We start from the raw sequence: 19,290 nt of genomic DNA, 5'->3' as shown, positions 1-19,290 counted from the left end.
ACCTCTCCACATCCTCCTACTGTATGCCATACCTCCCTGTACCATCCATCTGACCGCAATAAACTCCACCTGTGGTAATCTAATCTCTGGATGTCAGCCTCTCCTTCTGACCAAGGATAGTTACTATTGCAGCACCACCCAGCATTAAACTGACGTACACCATTCTGTACAATAGTATTTGTGCTAAAAAGTAGTATTTCTGCCAAATCATAGTATTACTGCTATTTCATACTATTTAAGCGAAATTACAGTGTTTCTGCAAAAACACTGCATTTCTGCTAAATCATAGTATTTCTTTCAACTTATAGTACTTGTACTCAATTATAGTATTTGTGACAAAGTGTAGTATTTGTTCCAAAACATAGTATTACTGGTAAATCATAGTATTTGAGCCAAATCATAGTATTTGTGCTAAAACATAGTATTTCTTCCAAATCATAGTATTTGTGCCAAAGCATAGTATTTCTTCCAAATCATAGTATAACTGCACAATAAAGGTTCTTGAGCCACATCAGTGTTTGTGCCAAATCTTAGTATTTCCTCTAAATCCTAGTAATTCTGCTCAATGATAGAATTTCTGCTATGCTGTAGTACTTTTTTCCTAGATTGTAGTACTTCTGCTAAGTCAAAGTATTTCATGTAAATCATAGTATTTCTACCAAGTCCCAGTGTTTCTGCTAAATCATAAATAATGTTTTAGCACAAATTGTAGGATTTGGCAGAATATTCTATGTTCCAGCACAAATGCTATGATTTGACAGGAAAAAAAATATTATTTAGTATAAATACTAAGTTTTAGAAGAAATACTATGTTTAAACTTTAAAATATTCTGCTATTTCTGCTGATGTTTGTTATGACTTTTGACCATTGAAATGAATGGAACACATTATCAATGGCCTCACTGATTTTGCATGCTGGACTGAGCTGTGTTTTAGCTCAGTGAGATAAGCGTCCGTTCTCAGACTGGGAGGCCTGGGTTCAAATCCCGCTTATGGCAACATTTCTTTCAGTCAACAGTTAAACTTTGTTAACTCTTTTCAACACAAATTTCATCTTTTTCACCCCTTTTCAGCAAAAATTTCAGTTTTTTTAACCCCTTTTCAGCACAAATCCAAACTTTTTCAGCTCTTTTTCAGCAAAAACCTCTTTTCAGCAGAATTCTGCTCATTCAACTCTTTTCAGCAAAATTTTCAGTTTTTTCTGCTGTTTTCAGAAAAAAAACTCTTTTCAGCAGAATTCTGCTCATTCACCTCTTTTCAGCAGAAATTCTGCTGATTAAACTCTTTTCAGCAGAAATTCTGCTGATTAAACTCTTTTCAGCAGAAATTTTACTGATTGAACTCTTTTCAGCAGAATTCTGCTCATTCAACTCTTTTCAGCAGAAATTCTGCTCATTCAACTCTTTTCAGCAAAATTCTGCTCATTCAACTCTTTTCAGCAGAATTCTGCTCATTCAACTCTTTTCAGCAAAATTTTCAGTTTTTTCTGCTGTTTTCAGAAAAAAACATTTTTCAGCAAAATTCTGCTGATTGAACTCTTTTCAGAAGAAATTTTGGTGATTGAACTCTTTTCAGCAAAATATTCAGAGTTTTCACCTCTTTTCTGCCCAAATTCTGCTTATTCACCTCTTCTGAAACATTTTCAGCCTTTCCACCTCTTATCAGCACAATTCTAAGCCTCTTCTGCTCATTTAAGCACAATTGTCAGTCTCTCCACCTCTTCTTTGTGAGAATTTCTGTGGCGCAGTGAGATGAGAACCTCCCTTGAGTACCAGAAGGGCCAGGTTCGAATCCCGCTCAGGGCAATATTTTTTTTGTTTTTTTTTTCAACTTTTTCAGCTTTTTTCAGCAGACATCCTCAGCATAAAGGCATCCACACAGCATTTTCGCAGGAAATGCAATTTTTTTCTAGTTATTATTATTTTTCCGCCTGAAATTTTGGACCGTAACTCACCCGACAGTTTTGAGACAAGGTTCACATATGTTATGTCATTTTGTGCGGCTGGAGCTGGAATGAGTTGCTATGACTTTTGGTGTTTATTACTTCTATAGTTTTTTAAATATGAATATTTTAATGCAAGTTTTTTCCCATTGAAATGAATGGAGAACAACTTAAGGCAAACTTCATTTGTGGTGTGCTGGCTCACTCTAGTGGTATGTCGGGAGTATTTGGATTACCGTAATGACGACAATATCAACGGCGCGCACAGCGGAAGTATGGCGTCCCGCTTGCCCTTCACAATAAAAGCATTATAGCGGATTATAATGGGGGACGCTTTTATGTTGTATAACTACCGGAAGTAGTTCCTGTGTACTGACGCTAGCTTGCTAGCTAGCGCCGCGTCGCTTAAAAAGCAGCTGGGCTTGTCTTAAACTTAAGAGGCTGACACTCGCTAAACCACCCGATCGCTCGCCAAGCGACTGTTTCACACTGGACTTATTTTTCGTTAATATGGGCCGATAATTCCTTTATTCTAGTGGTATGCCGGGAGTGGTGCGGCGGATTAACGTAATGATGACACTATCAACGGCGCGCGTCAGTCCGCCCCTCCTCCAGTTTGAAATTGACCTTAGAAGACACCGTAGCGTATGCTGGACCCGCATGCATCTGTCCACCTCTCCTCCGTTTTGAAATTGACAATTGAACGTCATTTTCTGAAGTATTCGGAACAACAGTGTAAGGTTTGACAAGGTAAGTGTATCTCTCTCTCTCCGGTTTGAAATTTAGCTTTGAAAGTGATTTTTTAATGTGTCTGGGTGATTCTTTGTCGTGGTCATGTTCGGCACGATGCTAAAGCTAGTTAGCGGGTATTCAGCCGAGGTCTACAAAATGATGGTATCTACAAATGAGGTATCTACAAAATGATGGTGTGGATGTCACTTTATTCCAGAGGTATCGTTTGTAATTAAAACTTGTAAGAAGCGAAGTGATTTTTTCTTTGTATGTGTATCTTGGCGATCGCGATTTTTTTCATGTGACTGGGTGATTCTTTGTCTGTCGTGGTCATGTTCGGCACGATGCTAAAGCTATTTAGTGGATATTAAGCGTCTCCCGGTTTGAAAGTGATTTATTTATGCGTATGTCTCTCTGCCTGGATTGGAATTTATGCGTGTTTGGGTGATTTCTTTGTCTCGTGGTGAAGCTTGATGCTAAAGCTAGTTAGCGGGTATTTAGCTGAGGTAAGCGTGTCCGTCCCTCCTCCGTTTGAAATTGACCTTTGAAAGTGATTTTTTTTCTTGACGCTGATATCGACAAAATGGCTGTGTGGTTAGTGGCTATTCGGCTAAATTAAGCGTATCTCCTTCCCTCTCTGGTTTGAAACATAGCTTTGAAAGTGATTTTCTTTTTTTTTTGTGATTCTTGGCGAGTTCTTTGTTCGGCACGATGCTAAAGCTAGTTAGCGGGTATTCAGCCGAGGTCTACAAAATGATGGTATCTACAAATGAGGTATCTACAAAATGATGGTGTGGTTAGCACTTGGATGTCACTTTATTCCAGAGGTATCGTTTGTAATTAAAACTTTTAAGAAGCGAAGTGATTTTTTCTTTGTATGTGTATCTTGGCGATCGCGTTTCATGTCCTTTGTCTCGGTGGTCTCGCCTCTGTCAGTGTGCCCCAGGCCAGCTGTGGCTACAATGTAGCTTGCTATCGCCAGTGTGTGAATGGGTGAATGACTGAATATAGTGTAGAGCGCTTTGGGGTCCTATGGACTAGTAAAGCGCTATACAAATGCAGGCCAATGCAGGTCATTGATCACGATGCTAAGCTAGTTAGCGGCAATTCAGCGAAGGTAAGAGTCTCCGTCCCCTCCACCTTTGAAAGTGATTTTCTGTGTCTTGACGCTGATATCTACAAAATGATTGTGTGGTTAGCACTTGGATGTCACTTTATTCCAGAGGTATCGTTTGTAATTAAAACTTAAGAGGCGACTGTCCCCGCGTCTGCAACAATAGCTTCGTTGTAGCCGCGTTTCACACCTCTTTTTCTGTTTTTATAAGGCGTTAACTACAGCAGCCTTTAACACCTCAACTCTTGCTTCAGCCAAGGTAAGTGCCCCCCTTATATTTTCTATGTGTGTGTTCAGCTGATATCTAGAAAATAGGTGTGTTTAGCACTGGATGCCATTTTATTCCAGAGCCGTTGTTTGTAATTAAAACTTAAGATTAGATGGTACAGTGTTTTTACTCCCTTCCAAACAGTAAAGTTCCTCTTTGTCTCTCAGTGGGACATTCAAACCAGACAGTACAAGGCTACATTTCAGCTTTACAAGCCAATCAGTTTGCTAATTGTTCTTATGAGATTTGTTTGCAAAGTTTAAGGTGTTAAGTAGGAGCTGTGACCATCTGGGTCTGCTTGCTGCTGGCATTTTGCCAGAGCCCCAGCAACAAGACTGCCTCCCAGCTACGAGACTGCCTGTAAGCCTTGCAAGGTACCCAATTTTCCAATTACTCTATAACAAAACTGTTGTGGGCAACAAGACTGTCTCCTAGGTTTGCAAGCCAATCACTTTGCCAAATGTTCTTGTAAGATTTGTTTGGAAAGTTTAAGGTGTTAAGTAGGAGCTGTGAACATCTGGGTTTGCTTGCTGCTGGCATTCTACCAGCGCCCCAGCAACAACACTGCCTCCCAGCTTTGCAAGGTAATTACTTTCCCAATTACTGTACACCAAAATGGAGTAGTTGTCGTGGTCAACAAATCTGCCTCCCAACTTTCAAGGTAATCACTTTCCCAATTACAATATACAAACTGTTATGGAACTTTACTTAACAAAGCCTTAAGACCGGGCAGTGACACTATCAATATGTCTATTTAAAGAAAAGAGAGATTTATTATTATTTTTTGGTTCTTGTAGTTATCTTGTGTATCAGAGGGTTAAAATAAAAAATTGCTGGTATACATCAGAATTTTTGATTCATTTACTGTTTGTCGATTTACTGCATTGTAAAGTCTTTTGGCTACCAATGCAGCTACCTGGTTATTATGCTTGACTTAAAATGAAAGCTGGGTCTGATCACATGCTTGAAATGCCAACAATTAATATTCTGTTTTTCTGCTGACATTCTACCAGATGCCGAGAAAAAATAAAAGATCCCAGGCACAAAAGAAGCGCTGGAAACCACTTGACCTGGTCGATCCTGCTGTCCCAATGCTCACTGGCCACAACCAAGATGAGGCAGTCAGTAGTTTTCCATCTGACCAGGTAATGAAGATATAGTAGTGATCACAGACAGTTGAACAGTTTTCGAAACACGTTTGAGACAGTTAAGAACACCTACCCATACAGTTTAGGATTGTTTGTTATAATGTCACACAACTGGCATAACAGTGCATGGTATGCAGAGCATTTAAATGAAATGAATGTGTCAGGTCACTTAATGTCTTCTATACCCTTTTAGCAGATAGCACCAGCAAGGTTATCCTTGGAAACACAGGATAGACCCACCTCCTTATGTTCCCCAGGTATCAAGGTAAATATCAAAAAATATTCCTCTATTAAGAATTTACAACAGACAATTACATGTTATAGACATATTCATGGTTACATCTCAGCATTATGCAAACAGCAGGGATTTTCTTTTTTATTGCTTTGTAAGTTTAGTAACCACTACTGTTCAGTATCAAATATTCCATTCTGTTTCAAATCTGTTAGTAGGTTTTATCATTTTGACTAACTGTACATAACCTCTCATCAGATTTCAGACACACGTCCACTAGAAAAACGATCTGTTACCCAACTGGCATACCAGTTCATGCCATGCATTGCATTTTAGAGTGAAATTAATGTGTCAGGTCACTTAATGTCTTAACATTATATACTGTTTTTCCTGGGTTGGCAGACAGCACCACCCAGATAGCAAGGAGACATTGAACAGATGTTGATTTTCCATCTGAACCATCAGAATCGTCAGGATTGAAATGTCAACACAAAACCAATGTTGAAACAACATTGAAATACTGATGAAACCTTACACTGACATTGAAATAACATTGATTCACTGTTGTTCTGTCATCGTTGATTGTTGATCTATTTATAGTTGACAAGGTGACAACAATCACGTTGAAAAACCATCGATTTATGGTTGAGCGGGAAATTAAAGCTGCTACCACTTGGACTATTCCGCAGCACCCCTCTCAGTGGTACATCCCTCCAGGTAACCATTGTCTTGTACAGTAGAGCGGGACATTAGATTTACTCTCAGCGGAATTGACCGGAGAAGGCATCAGTTCATGCACTGCACTGGCCTGCGCCACGGTTAGTATAAGGTAAGAATGAATGACTTTTGTTCTATTCGTTATTTCCACGGTTGCATTTGAATAACAGTAAAAAAAAAAAAAAAAACTTGTTAATGTAAAGTTTCGGATAAAATGTGGGAGCCTGAAATTGTGTCTACTTTCATCTTACAATCCGGCAACAAATAAATTGCACTGCAAACAAAGTCTATCAACAAAGAAAACATTTTCGTTTCATACTTTTCCGTTATATTCCCTTACAAAGCTAGCTTTAACGCTTCGAGGGTTCCTTTGTTCTTGCCGTCGCCTCGGCGCTTGACCCAGACTTTCGCTCTGTAGTTGCTTTTTAGCATAGTACTACAAAAAATTGTAAATCTGTGATATATGATTGATAAACGTAAAGGTAACTGTATAAATGTGTTCAATGACTTTGTTACTTTTAATGATTGGAGAGCACCCGCTTCGATTCGCACTCAATTCAAACTTTACGCTGCACGCTCACCTAACTTTACGCTGCACGCTCACCTAACTTGCGTTTGCACCTTTTGTCCACACGTAAACTGCGTTTAGCATTTACGTGTGGACGAGGAAGACGGAGAAAACGCAGCGTCAAAGGTGTGCGCCTATTTTGACGCCACACTGTGCGCCAAGTTTTTGTCTCGGTGCCATGAATTCCTACAATGGCAGACTTAGACAAAATACTGTTAATTTTATTATCTTCAGTGTTTAAATGCTTACATATACGGGTTTGCTTGTAATTGTTGCCTATATACATTTTAAGCTATTATTTATTATTTAGTTCAATCAATAGATCAAGTTTTGTAGTGACTATGAAATATATTGTAATTATCTGTTTCCTGTTTATCCTAGACAGGGCAAAAAAGGACTCCAAATTAAAAAAAAGATAAAAATGAAAGACTGGTGCATTGTGCAGTTTAGCACTGGTGGTACAGAAATAGTCCCTAGATCATGGATAAATGGGGAGAAATTGTCATGGCCTCCATACCCTCCGTGAGACACATTCAGGATCCACGACGCAGTAAAGAGGAGAGTTCATCCTGGTGCAACATGGCTCACCTATGCACCAGTCCGACTTCTAATAAGCCATGGTGGGTATCATCTGGATTGGTGTTGTATAAATGTAACAATAACAAGTTTTTCGTGTCCTAATTTATGTCTGGCCATACATTGTGTTTGTACTTCCAGACACATTTCACGAAGCAGAACGCAGTCTTCAGAAATATCTAAGTGAACACTGTGATACGTCTGACCTTCAGTCCGAAGCTGAAACTCAGACCAGTCATAAAAGAAAGCACAAGTAAAACTTTTTTTATTTCACAAACATATCTTTGATTGCTAAGAATTTATGATCTTGTCTTTTATACATATCTGTGGTGCTTGCATACTGCAATATCACCACATAATATAGTCCAAAAAGTGGAAGCTTGTAAACTTTTTATAAATGCAAAGCCGTGTACACTTGTGCACTTCAAAAATTCCTTGTATACTGTACCTTCTTGCACATCTCCGTTTCCTGTGTGTGTTGTTATAAATCAAACTGTAACTTTAGGAAAAAATATTCCAAAAGCACATTTGTAATTACTTATGACCGTTTTCAACTTTTTTTCTTTAGACCAAATCCCCTGTACACATATAGTGACTCAGAGGATGAGCAGCCCACAAAAAAAATGGTTTCCCCAGGCCCCTCGAGTGAAAATACCAGGTAATAAAATACTGTCTAGTGTCTTTGTACATGTCTGTGTGTGACACAAGGAAACGTTTGACAAGTTGTCTGTATTCTTAAATACTTAAAAAAAAAATTATCTTTTTCTGTCAGACCTGACGAGAGCTGTTAACGAACTCCGTGAGGAGGTCAGAGCCATCCGCAATACCGGCTGCAATGAATCGGTAGATGCTGGGGTACTGGCTCTGGATTTGCCCTTGCACAACATTGAGGAGCTAAACAATGCAGAGCCAGCTCTTCAATCACAAGAGGCAAATAAGGCAATGGTAAGTATATAAAGGTTATGTACACTTTGTAACTATAAAGTGTAATAGCTGTCAGATGTGATTTAAATACATAACAACGGCCTGTTGATTAAACACACAAGCACTTGCATACACATTTAAGACATGAGACACGCTAATTCCATCTCTTAAAATGTGTCTATAGGTGAGACGCTTTGCCTTGATTGGAGCCTGACGCAGCAGTTAGGGGCAAACTCTATGTCCGAGTTTGTCTTTGCACAAGCAGTGCAGAAATGGCTCCGATACGCCCCAGATCGTTTGGGTGGTGCAGGACGCACATCATGCAAAAAATTACAAACTTCTGTGAATCATATAAACGTAATTGGAAACTGTCTTTTAATAAAGTATTTAGCAAACGAAACATGCCTATTGACCTTTTTTTGTTTATTTTTTTTCTCTGTTACATCACATGCAATGCTTTCTTATTTTAGGATATTAATATTGACATGATACATTGTGAGACATTTGGGGTTTTTTTTATAAAGGGTGTCCAATTTAAGGAATAAGTACAATTATGTGTTTAGGTGGTTGAAGTATTGATGGAAACATGCAGTAGTTTAGTATTGGTTAAAATACCTATAAAGAAAGGTAGATTTCCAGTCATGATTTAACTGTTTTAATAAAAAGCAACTGTGCGAAAGAGGCGGAAAATCAACACCATAGCTCAACAGTGTTTCAATATCAGAATCTGACATTGTTTCAATGTCAGCAGTATTAGAAAATATAACGTTGAATCAACGTCAGGTTTCAACATTGATTCAACATCAAAACCTGACGTTGTTTCAACATTAAAAAAGGGTGCAAGAGTGACGTTAGGTCAACGTCACACTTCAACGTTGGTTCAATGACACAGCCTGATATTGACTCAACATTGTTTCAATGTTTCCTTGCTATCTGGGCAGCCAGGTTGTCCTTGGTAACGGAGAATAGACCCACCTCCTTATGTCCTCCAGGCAGCAAGGTAAATTTAAAAAAACGTCTTCCTCCATTAAGGATTTATAGTGGACAGTTACATTACCATTAAATGTTAAAGACATATGGTTACATGTTAGCATTATGAAAGCAAGAATTTTGTTGTATCCCCTTTGTTAGTTACGTAACCACTACTGTTCCATATTTTTGTTAAAGTTTCTAAAGTTACACTCACTTTCAAATCTCTTAGTAGTTATGATGCAAACAGCTGGGATTTTTTTTTTATTGCTTTTTTATTTTTTATTGTAAGTTTAGTAATCACTACTGTTTCATGTTTTCTTTAAAGTATCCAGTGTTACACTCTGTTTCAACTCTGTTAGTAGGTTTTTATAATTTTGATTAACTGTATGTAACCCATTATCAGATTTCAGACACTCGTCCACCAGCAAAACGAGTCTGGGCAACTGATGATTTCCACACGGCATCAAATTCTCCACCTAAAAAGGTATGTCCACAAATGTCTATAACAAATTAGTATACATGTAATCTTTGCTGTATAATCACCGGGGTTGATATTAGGGCTGCCACAAACGATTATTTTGATAGTCGACTAGTCACCGATTATTTTTGCGATTAGTCGACTAATCAGATCATCATCCATTGGACGTAAAACTACAGCTTATTGCACCAGCAGCATCTGCTCTTATATAACTACACAGCAAATTCAAAAGTGTTAAATTTTTTGGTGTTAATAGTCTCCTTGCAAAAGTAGAGTTAATTTTACTCTAAGCAGAGTCACATTCTTTTAATGTAACTCTGAGGTGTAAAATGATAGTAGTTAAAATCGAGTGTTAAAAATGAGTGTTTCTATTTCAAATCTGGAGGTGTTACAATGGAAACATTAACTCTTGACCTCTTAACTCTGAACTCCTAGAGGGGCTATGACACCAACAGAGTAAATTCACAGACTCCGCCCCCAGCACGGCTCCAATCGAAGCTGAAGTGAAGCCGTTTCAGAACATTTTGCTCTACATATTTGAGTTGTTTGCCATGCTTGGTAAGTCATTTTTTCAAAGATTGTTTCAATTGTTATTAGCTTTTACTTCTGTGGCTCTTTGGAGTTGAGACAAAGCTGTGTGAAAGGCATTAGCCATGTTGCTCGCTGATAGCATAATATTCTGTTTTAGCTAGCTGAAAGGTATTGTTTGCGGGCAAATACCACAGCCTTGAAAAAAAGCTTGCATGTGAATTTTCAGTCAAACTTTTGGTCAATAACACCTAAAACAATGTCTAGAATGTGAAATGTTGGTATAATGGTGCTACTTGAAGCCTGAAAACATCGCCCATAAAAACGAGAAAAAAAACGAGCAAACAGCAGTAGCAGACGTCCTGACTGGATTCTACGGTAGCATTTAGATCCCTCCAGAGTTTTGTGCACACGGTTTAGGTAAAAATGAAAAAGGTTGAGGTTTTACATTTAGTTCAGTATTACCTGTTGCCTGTGTCCTTGTCTTTTGGGAAAATACTTTACACAAGTAATGGCTCAAAGAGGATTCCTTTTTTTTTTTTTACTGTGCTGCAATTGTTTACTGGATTATTTGTGCCGTTAATTAGTGTCAACTAATTTTTATTCAATCTCCGCACAGGATATGCTTGTGAAGATGGAATATGGGGGAGAGCAGAAGTGCGTTGAAGTTCCACAAAGGGATGAATGAAGGACATGCATATTGTATTGAAGAAATAAGTGATGAGAATGCTGTTATTTGCATTTACCATGTCAGACCTTTTGATAAACAAAATTCTAATGAAAGTGAGAACATGTACACTGTTACATCTTTCAGAAAATGTTTTGAAATTGTGGTGCACAGTTCAGAATAAATGTTTTTCAAAAACCATTGCATCTTTTTAGTAAATGTTTATTTCCAAAAGAAATTTCTAGAAGTTCAGAACAGTAAAATTCCCGCTTTTTAGAATGAATTAGAAGATAACTCTTACGTAGTTAAACTAAAATACTCTTTGAGAGTTAATATATAAACTCTTAACACCAAGTGTTAAATTATCAACTCCAGACAGATTTGGTGTTTAACACTAAATCAGAGTTAACGTACCAACTCTCCAAAAAGAGTTAAATTAACACTCTCTGGTGTGGACCCATATAGACACTTTAATAGTGTTGAAATCAAATCCGACAGTGTTAATTTGGACATGCTGGATTTGCTGTGTATCATTAGCTTACAGCTTTAAGTGTTTCAGGTCTCTGCTAACTAAAAATAAAGACAAGATGATAGTTAATTAAATTTTAATGAAATTTGCAGAAGTTTAATAAACTCCTTGCTATCTAAAATATAACAGGACACCGGAGTAAATTCTCCAGCATCTCACACTTCTGATAATCAGCTGTCTGCTTGACGTTTATTCAGCTGTGTAAAAACTATAACTTTAATCTCAGCCAAACTGATTTACTCAGGAAATAAAATACTAAAAAAAAGCCAAACAATAACATTTTAAGTTATCTAAGTGACTCATATATATTTAACCTGAGTAGCGAAAGACGGCGGTGGGTTTGAAAACGATTTGCCGGGAGTCCGGTGTTCTCACTGCGCTAGTGAGCCTAGCCCCCGGCTTGCTAACGAGCTAGTGGGTAACAGACATCTCCGAAAACGTCGGAGCGCTTTTGAAAATATGTGGTGTCCTGATACACTGAGCAGATATTTGAGGTTTACACAGCTACATTTGCGCCTCAAAATATGTTAAACGTTTATTTTGTGACCCAGAAAGAATAATAGGAGTAATATTAAAACTAACTAGCTGCCGCCATTGTTGGAAACTGCGCTGGGCCGTGCTATGAATTCTGGGACGCTGCTGCTTCTTCTTCTTCTTCTTCTTCGGGGTTTAACGGCAGCTGACATCCTTGTACATGCAATGCTGCCATCTTCTGTTTCAGTCCGTTATTACACTCTTAAATCCTGCTACTTATTCCAGCTTCAAACGACGCGTCGACTATTAAATCAGTCGTCGACGATTTTGATAGTCAACGTAATCGTGACTAGTCGACAAATCGTGGCAGCCCTAGTTGATATTTAGTCTTTCACCTTAAGTATGCTTGCTAACTCGTACTAAATATACTAAAATGTTAGACTAAATATGTACTTTTTAAAACATGTACAAATTTACTAAATTTGTAAATGTCTTTCTTCAGATTCCTAAAATGTAGACATCTCAACAGCTATTTCTGTCTATTTAGCTATATCACACACACACACACACACACACACACACACACACACACACACACACACACGTATATGTGTGTATATATGTATACATATATACATATGTATATATATGTATGTATGTGTGTGTATGTGTATATATGTATGTGTGTATATATATATATATATATATATATGTATGTGTGTGTGTGTGTTCAGAAAAAAGTTTATACCATTTAATACTTGAAGCTTCTCATAAATTGACATCCACAGTGAAAAGCAATGCAAATAAATACAAACATGGCTTTGTGACACTCATCTTTTATCAAGATGGATGTCACTGTATTCTGTTTCAATCACATTTAACCTCTAACTGAATTTTGTGTCATTTCTTTACAAAATGTAACACAACTATGAAACGTGTTTTTATGGCACATGTACAGAACCATCTGGTTTAATCTGAAATCAGTGAACGAATTACATCTAATTTAAGAGCATCTGAGATCCTCTTACGAATAATACGTAAACAGGATTTCCTTTCATATATTTGTATTTAGGCTGCAATTTAGTTGATGTTTGAAGGCCCGCAGCAACCTAAAATAATGTGTTATACTGAAAGAAATTAACTGCTTTGAAAATATGAGGAGCAGAAGGTACAGATATGACCTTCGTTAAAAAAAACAGCACTCAAGCAAATTACAGATATCTGAAATATTTGTCATTTTTACTTCCCACCTCTGCTCTCTCTCACTCACTCTCACTGTTCCTGTCACTGTCTTTCTGCCTTTCTCTTTCTGGCATATCTCATGCTGTTTATCTTCAGATTATGCTATACTATGATTGACGAGTGATATAATTTGGATTAATTTGCCTGCACATTGCTTAATTATTTTAACATAATTAAAAATGGTAAATGGCCTGTATTTGTATAGCGCTTTACTTAGTCTCCAAGGCTCCCAAAGCGCTTTACACTATGTTCAGTCGTTGACACTTAAAAAAATAAAAACATATTTTTCTACATTATTGCAGCAACACTTAAATGTATTTTATTGCTCAACCTTGAAACACATATCATAAAATGTTTAACAATAATATGTGTCACCTTTGCATTTCTTGATCAGCCTTTCCATGACACAAATGAAGACCTACTGACGGAGGAGCTACAGAGCAACACAGTTCAGCCGTTTTGGAGTGTCAGTGCAACTCATTGTCAGAGTGATGAGAGGTACACAGAATTCTCTCGAAATCATCAGTGCACATGTAATGCCCTCACATTCCTGGCCTACCTTAATGAGGAATACCAGTTCAACACAGCCATGCTTGATAAGGTCCTTGAACAGGGAGATGCACTCTACTGTTGGATTAAAACAAATCTTCTGCAGGAGAAGCGTTATACACAGGATCATCTGACCATGGAGGACCTGCCCAAAGAACTTCATACTGACACAAATGTCTACAGTGTGAAAATGGATGACATAAGTTATGGATTTCTGGAAGCAGCAGAGAACAGTCCTCAAAGAACAGAGTGGTGGTTGCCTCTTGCTATTCGCCTTGAATGTCTGTCAACAGATGTGAACTTTGCTTTGCTCATGGTCTCACCTGAGTGCATTGCGGTTTTCCGTGACAAATCTGGGAGGTATGGATTATTTGATTCACATTCAAGAAGTGCAGCGGGTTTACGTCAGCCAAATGGAACAGCAGTCATGCTCACTTTCACTCATGTGAATGACCTGATCACCCACCTGCATAACCTTTTTCAAAATCAAGGCAAGCATGCACGATATGAGTTTGTGCCTGTTTCTTTCAAAACAGTCAGCACTCACACGGAACCCCCTGGACAGTCAACTCAGGCAACACCAGGAGCTACAGCTACATCATCAACACAAAATGATGAACCACAAATCACGAATCCCACTGTGCAAATGCCTGAACCAGAATCAGCCAAAACCCACATGACAATGTTAGACAATACTTTAAACTCACCAGATGACAAAATGGCTAAAACCCCCCGAACAGCAAGAAATGTGAGCAAATTAAATAAACGACAACGTAAGAAAGCTATTCGTCAAGCTCAGAGGGAGCATGTAAAAGCTAAAGACAAATCTTCAACTGAAGAAGTGGCAAAGAAGACAAACAAAAGAAGACACGAAAGAGAACGATATGCCTCCTGTCGTGAATTTCGAATGAAAAAATTACAGGCTATGAAAACTCAATATGCTGAAAACTATCATTACCGTAAACAAAGGCTGTTATCAGCCAAAAAATATTACGCAAATCCTCATATTCAAGAAAAAGTAAAAGCCTGCCAGGTGAAGAGATACCAAAGTGATCGTCATTTTCAACAAAAAATGAGAGACTACATTATCAGAAGATATACTACGGATCCCGACTTTCAAATCAGACAGAAAAAATATGTGGTTCAGAAGTACAACACGGATACCAGCTTTAAAACCAGACAGAAGCAATATGTGGTCCAAAGGTACAACACGGATACTGACTTTCAAACCAGACAGAAGCAATATGTGGTCCAAAGGTACAACACGGATACTGACTTTCAAACCAGACAGAAGCAATATGTGGTCCAAAGGTACAACACGGATACTGACTTTCAAACCAGACAGAAGCAATATGTGGTCCAAAGGTACAACACGGATACTGACTTTCAAACCAGACAGAAGCAATACATAAGAACAAAATATGCATCTGATCTAAACTACAGGCACAAACAGAAAAAATCAATTTATGCCAGGTATCACAATGACTCACAATTCAGACTGCGCCATATACAGCGCTGTGCCCAGTACCAGAGACACAAAATGGCTACCACTGCATCTTTTGCCATTTATAAAAAGTTGTGTGCACAGAGAATAAAGAAGAAATACAGACGACTAGTAACACAGTTCCAGCAGGGTCCACAGTCTGAAGCACAGCCCCAGCTTGTAGTGAACAGTGTGATGCAAGCAGCCACATTAGCTTTCCGTGAAGCCATTCAGTTAGGACCCACCCATGTCTGTACAGTGTGCCACAGAACTCTGTTTCCTAATCAAGTTAAACACTGCAAAAGATCAAAGTATGTTACTAATAGTAACATTGTTGCCACTTGCTTGACAGGAAAATTTGTCCATGTTTGTGACAGGGAATGCTCAGCTAATTGTACTTTCCCAAAACAAAGAATGGAAGAGTGGATTTGCTACAACTGTGACAACCACCTACAAAGAGGCAAGATGCCATCTGTCGCAGTAGCAAACAATTTAGCACTAGCAACCATTCCAATTGAACTGAGTCGATTAAATGTACTAGAACGACAACTGACTGCTAAAATTCTCCCGTTTGCAAAAATCATTGCATTACCAAAAGGACAGCAAAGAGCCGTACATGGAGCTGTTGTTTGTGTACCATCGGATGTGGAAACCACAGTAAACTGTCTTCCCAGACCTAACAGTGAAGCCCAGCTCCTGCAGGTACAGCTGAAGAGACACATCAGATTCAAAGGTTACCAACACTTCTACACTGTAAACATGAAGAACGTGTTAGCAGGATTATCAAAGCTAAAAGAGATGCATTCAGAATACAAAGATGTATCTATTGATGATGAAGCTACTTTTGCTGATCCCACAAGTAATCAGATAATCGAGACGGAACATGACACTGCTGATGCAGATATTCAAGATGCACTGCCCAGAAACTTCGACCAGCAAATTGTACCAGAAAGAAGAACCACTGAGGATACAACAGCTGGACTGCTTGAGCCATGTCATGATGTAAACCAACTAATGGAGCCTGAACAGTCAAATGAACAGCCCTTACAAGATATGGAGAAAGAAAAGGAAGAACTTCGACCTGGTCTTGTTCTAGACACCTGTATGCAACCACCAGATATAGCACAGGACATTTTATCATATGGTGAAGGAATATTTAGCATTGCACCCGCGCAAGGAAATAGACCTGTTGGCTTCTTCTCTGTTCCTAAACTTGAAGCCATGGCCTTTCCTGTCCAGTTCCCATTAGGAAAGCCAACTTTTTTCCTGACATTTTCAGCTGCTGAAATGAGATGGCCTGAGGTTGTTGAGGTCATAAAAACTCAACAAGGTGAACAGGTGGATTTTTCACAACTTGACTGGAACACAAAGTGTGAAATTCTCCGAAGCAACCCTGTGACTGTGATGCGATTGTTTGAAAAAAGAGTCGATGCACTAATGACAACACTGATCCTGTCCCCAGCACAGCCCATCGGTGAAGTAGAAGATTACTTTTATCGAGTGGAGTTTCAGGCCAGAGGTAGCCCTCATATCCATTTACTGGTTTGGGTCAAAGATGCACCTGAATTTGGAAGCGACCTTGAAGACCACGTGTACAAATTTATTGACAAGTACATAACATGTAAGATGCCTGACCAAAATGCCGATCCTGAACTTCACAAAATTGTGTCTGAGGTTCAAGTCCACAGCAGAAATCACTCCAGATCCTGCAAAAAAGGTAATGTGTCATGTAGGTTTGGCTTCCCCAAACTACCCGTAGATCAAACAATGATCACTTTCCCAAGCCCAGATGATGATGATGATCACAATGATAAGCAGCATAGCACAAGTAAGGAGAAAGGCACAAATGAAAAGCAAAAGAACAGACGAATGGCTCTCGCAAAAAAAATGAAAGAGGCCAAAGAAAAACTCCAGCCATTGAGAGATTTGCTCTGCGACCCAAATTCCTCGTTTGAAGACTTGTCTGAGCTGCTTCACAAATGCAAATTAACTTATGAACAATACTTGGATTGTGTCTTCAATTTAACCAATAGTCATGTCATCCTCTTAAAGCGTGAACCTAATGACTGCTGGGTGAATGCATACAATGCAGATCTGCTGAGGGCCTGGAATGCCAACATGAACATCCAATATGTCATTGATGACTACAGCTGCCTGATGTACATGATGTCTTATGTCTCTAAACCCGAATTTGAGATGACACAATTTCTTAATGGAGTCATCCAGGAAGTAAAAAAGTCCAGTGTCAATGAAAGAGATGAAATGAAACAGATAATGCAGGCATATGCTAAACACAGAGAAGTCAGTGCCCAAGAATCCGTGGCAAGGACATGCAGCCTGCCACTAAAAAAGTGTTCACGCAGTGTGGTCTTCATACAGACTGATGATGATGCCCTGAAAATGAGTCTCCCGATGAGCAGGTTGCAGAGCATGGCACCAGATGATGAAAATGTGTGGATGTCCGGATTGCCAGAAAAATATGCAAACAGACCCAGAACACCTGACTTTGAAAGAATGTGTTTGGGTGAATTTGCTTCAGAGTACAGGATTCTCTACGGCCGTCAAACAGAGTCCAAAAATGCCATCCGTCTTTTGAATAACATGGGTTATATTCAAAAAAGAACAAAAGGGAAACCTGCAATAATCAGATATCCTCGGTTCTCAGAAAAGAAACAACCAGAAAAGTTTTTTAGCAGACTGCTAAAACTTTATTATCCACATCGATCAAATGATGACCTTAAAAACACAGAATACCCCACATCCGAGCAGTTCTACAAAAGTGGACGAAAACATGGTTATGCAGTACGGCCAATTGTTACCTTTAACAAAAAGCGTTATGAAGGCCATGGCAAAACAATGGAAAGGGCACTGGAACAGATTGAACAACAAGGCCCACTTATCAATGCATGGAACACCTTTGCACCTGAGGTTGAAGTAGATCGTTTAGAGTGTGTGGCCCAACGACAATCCAGACATGACACTGGCGAAAATGAAATGGACATTGTTCCTGACTACCAAGTCAGTGGTAGCAGCAGTGGAACCATGCCAGCAATCATAGCACCAAAGCTGAGCCCAGACTTTGTCAGAAAAATGTACCAAAGTCTCAATGAAACCCAAGCATCCATATTCTACGCAGTGCGTGAGTGGTGTTTCAAACTTGTGTGGGGTCACTGTCCTGAGCAGTTCTTTTATTTTGTCTCTGGAGGAGCTGGCTGTTGAAAATCACATGTTATCAAGTGCATATATGAGGAGGCAACAAAGATTTTGCACCAACTCCCCAGATTCCGAGACCAAGCAGACATGTCCTACCCTGCAGTACTGCTGACTGCATTTACTGGCACTGCAGCTTTTAACATATCTGGGAAAACACTGCACTCTCTGCTAAAGCTGCCAAGATCTTTAAAACCGCCTTATCAGGGACTGGGGAATGCACTGGATGAAGTGAGAGCTTCACTTTCAAATGCAGAGATTCTGATCATTGATGAGATATCTATGGTTTCTAAAGACCTTTTTGCCTACATCCACTGGAGACTTCAGCAGATCAAAGGAAACAAGAAACCTTTTGGTGGGATGTCTATCCTTGCAGTAGGAGACTTTTACCAGCTGCCACCCCTTGGAAAAGCCAAACCACTCTGTGTGTACGAGGACAATGTCCTTGATCTCTGGAAAGACTATTTCCACATGGTCAACCTGACAGAAATCATGCGACAGAAAGATGATCATTCTTTTGCTGAAGTTCTGAACAGGATAAGAGTGAAGCAAAAAACAGATTCTCTTGAAGCCGATGACAAAGCCTTGCTCACACAGGCTATCCATGACATAAAAGACTGTCCATCTAATGTATTACACATTTATGCTACAAACAAAGAGGTCGACAAACACAATTCAGCAACTGTAACTGCTCTTCATTCTGATATCATAAATATTCAGGCAGAAGACTACAGAAAAGACCCACGAACGGGTGACATGGTCCTCCTGGCAGAAATGATGAAAGGCAACAAAGGAGATTTACCTGATAACATACAAGCTGCACCTGGAGTAGTGCGTGTTATGATTATCAGAAATTTGGATGTTGAAGATGGGCTTGTTAATGGGACATTTGGAACAATCACGAACATTGTGACAGCCACACAGGATGGACCAAAAA

The sequence above is a fragment of the Diplotaxodon limnothrissa genome, linkage group LG9 (genome assembly GCF_057381915.1).
Source record: "Diplotaxodon limnothrissa isolate DT_005_m linkage group LG9, D_limnothrissa_male_GT1.1, whole genome shotgun sequence".
NCBI classification, from domain to species: domain Eukaryota; kingdom Metazoa; phylum Chordata; class Actinopteri; order Cichliformes; family Cichlidae; genus Diplotaxodon; species Diplotaxodon limnothrissa.
The sequence above is the reverse complement of the archived record's forward strand: the minus strand, read 5'-3'. Positions refer to the sequence as shown.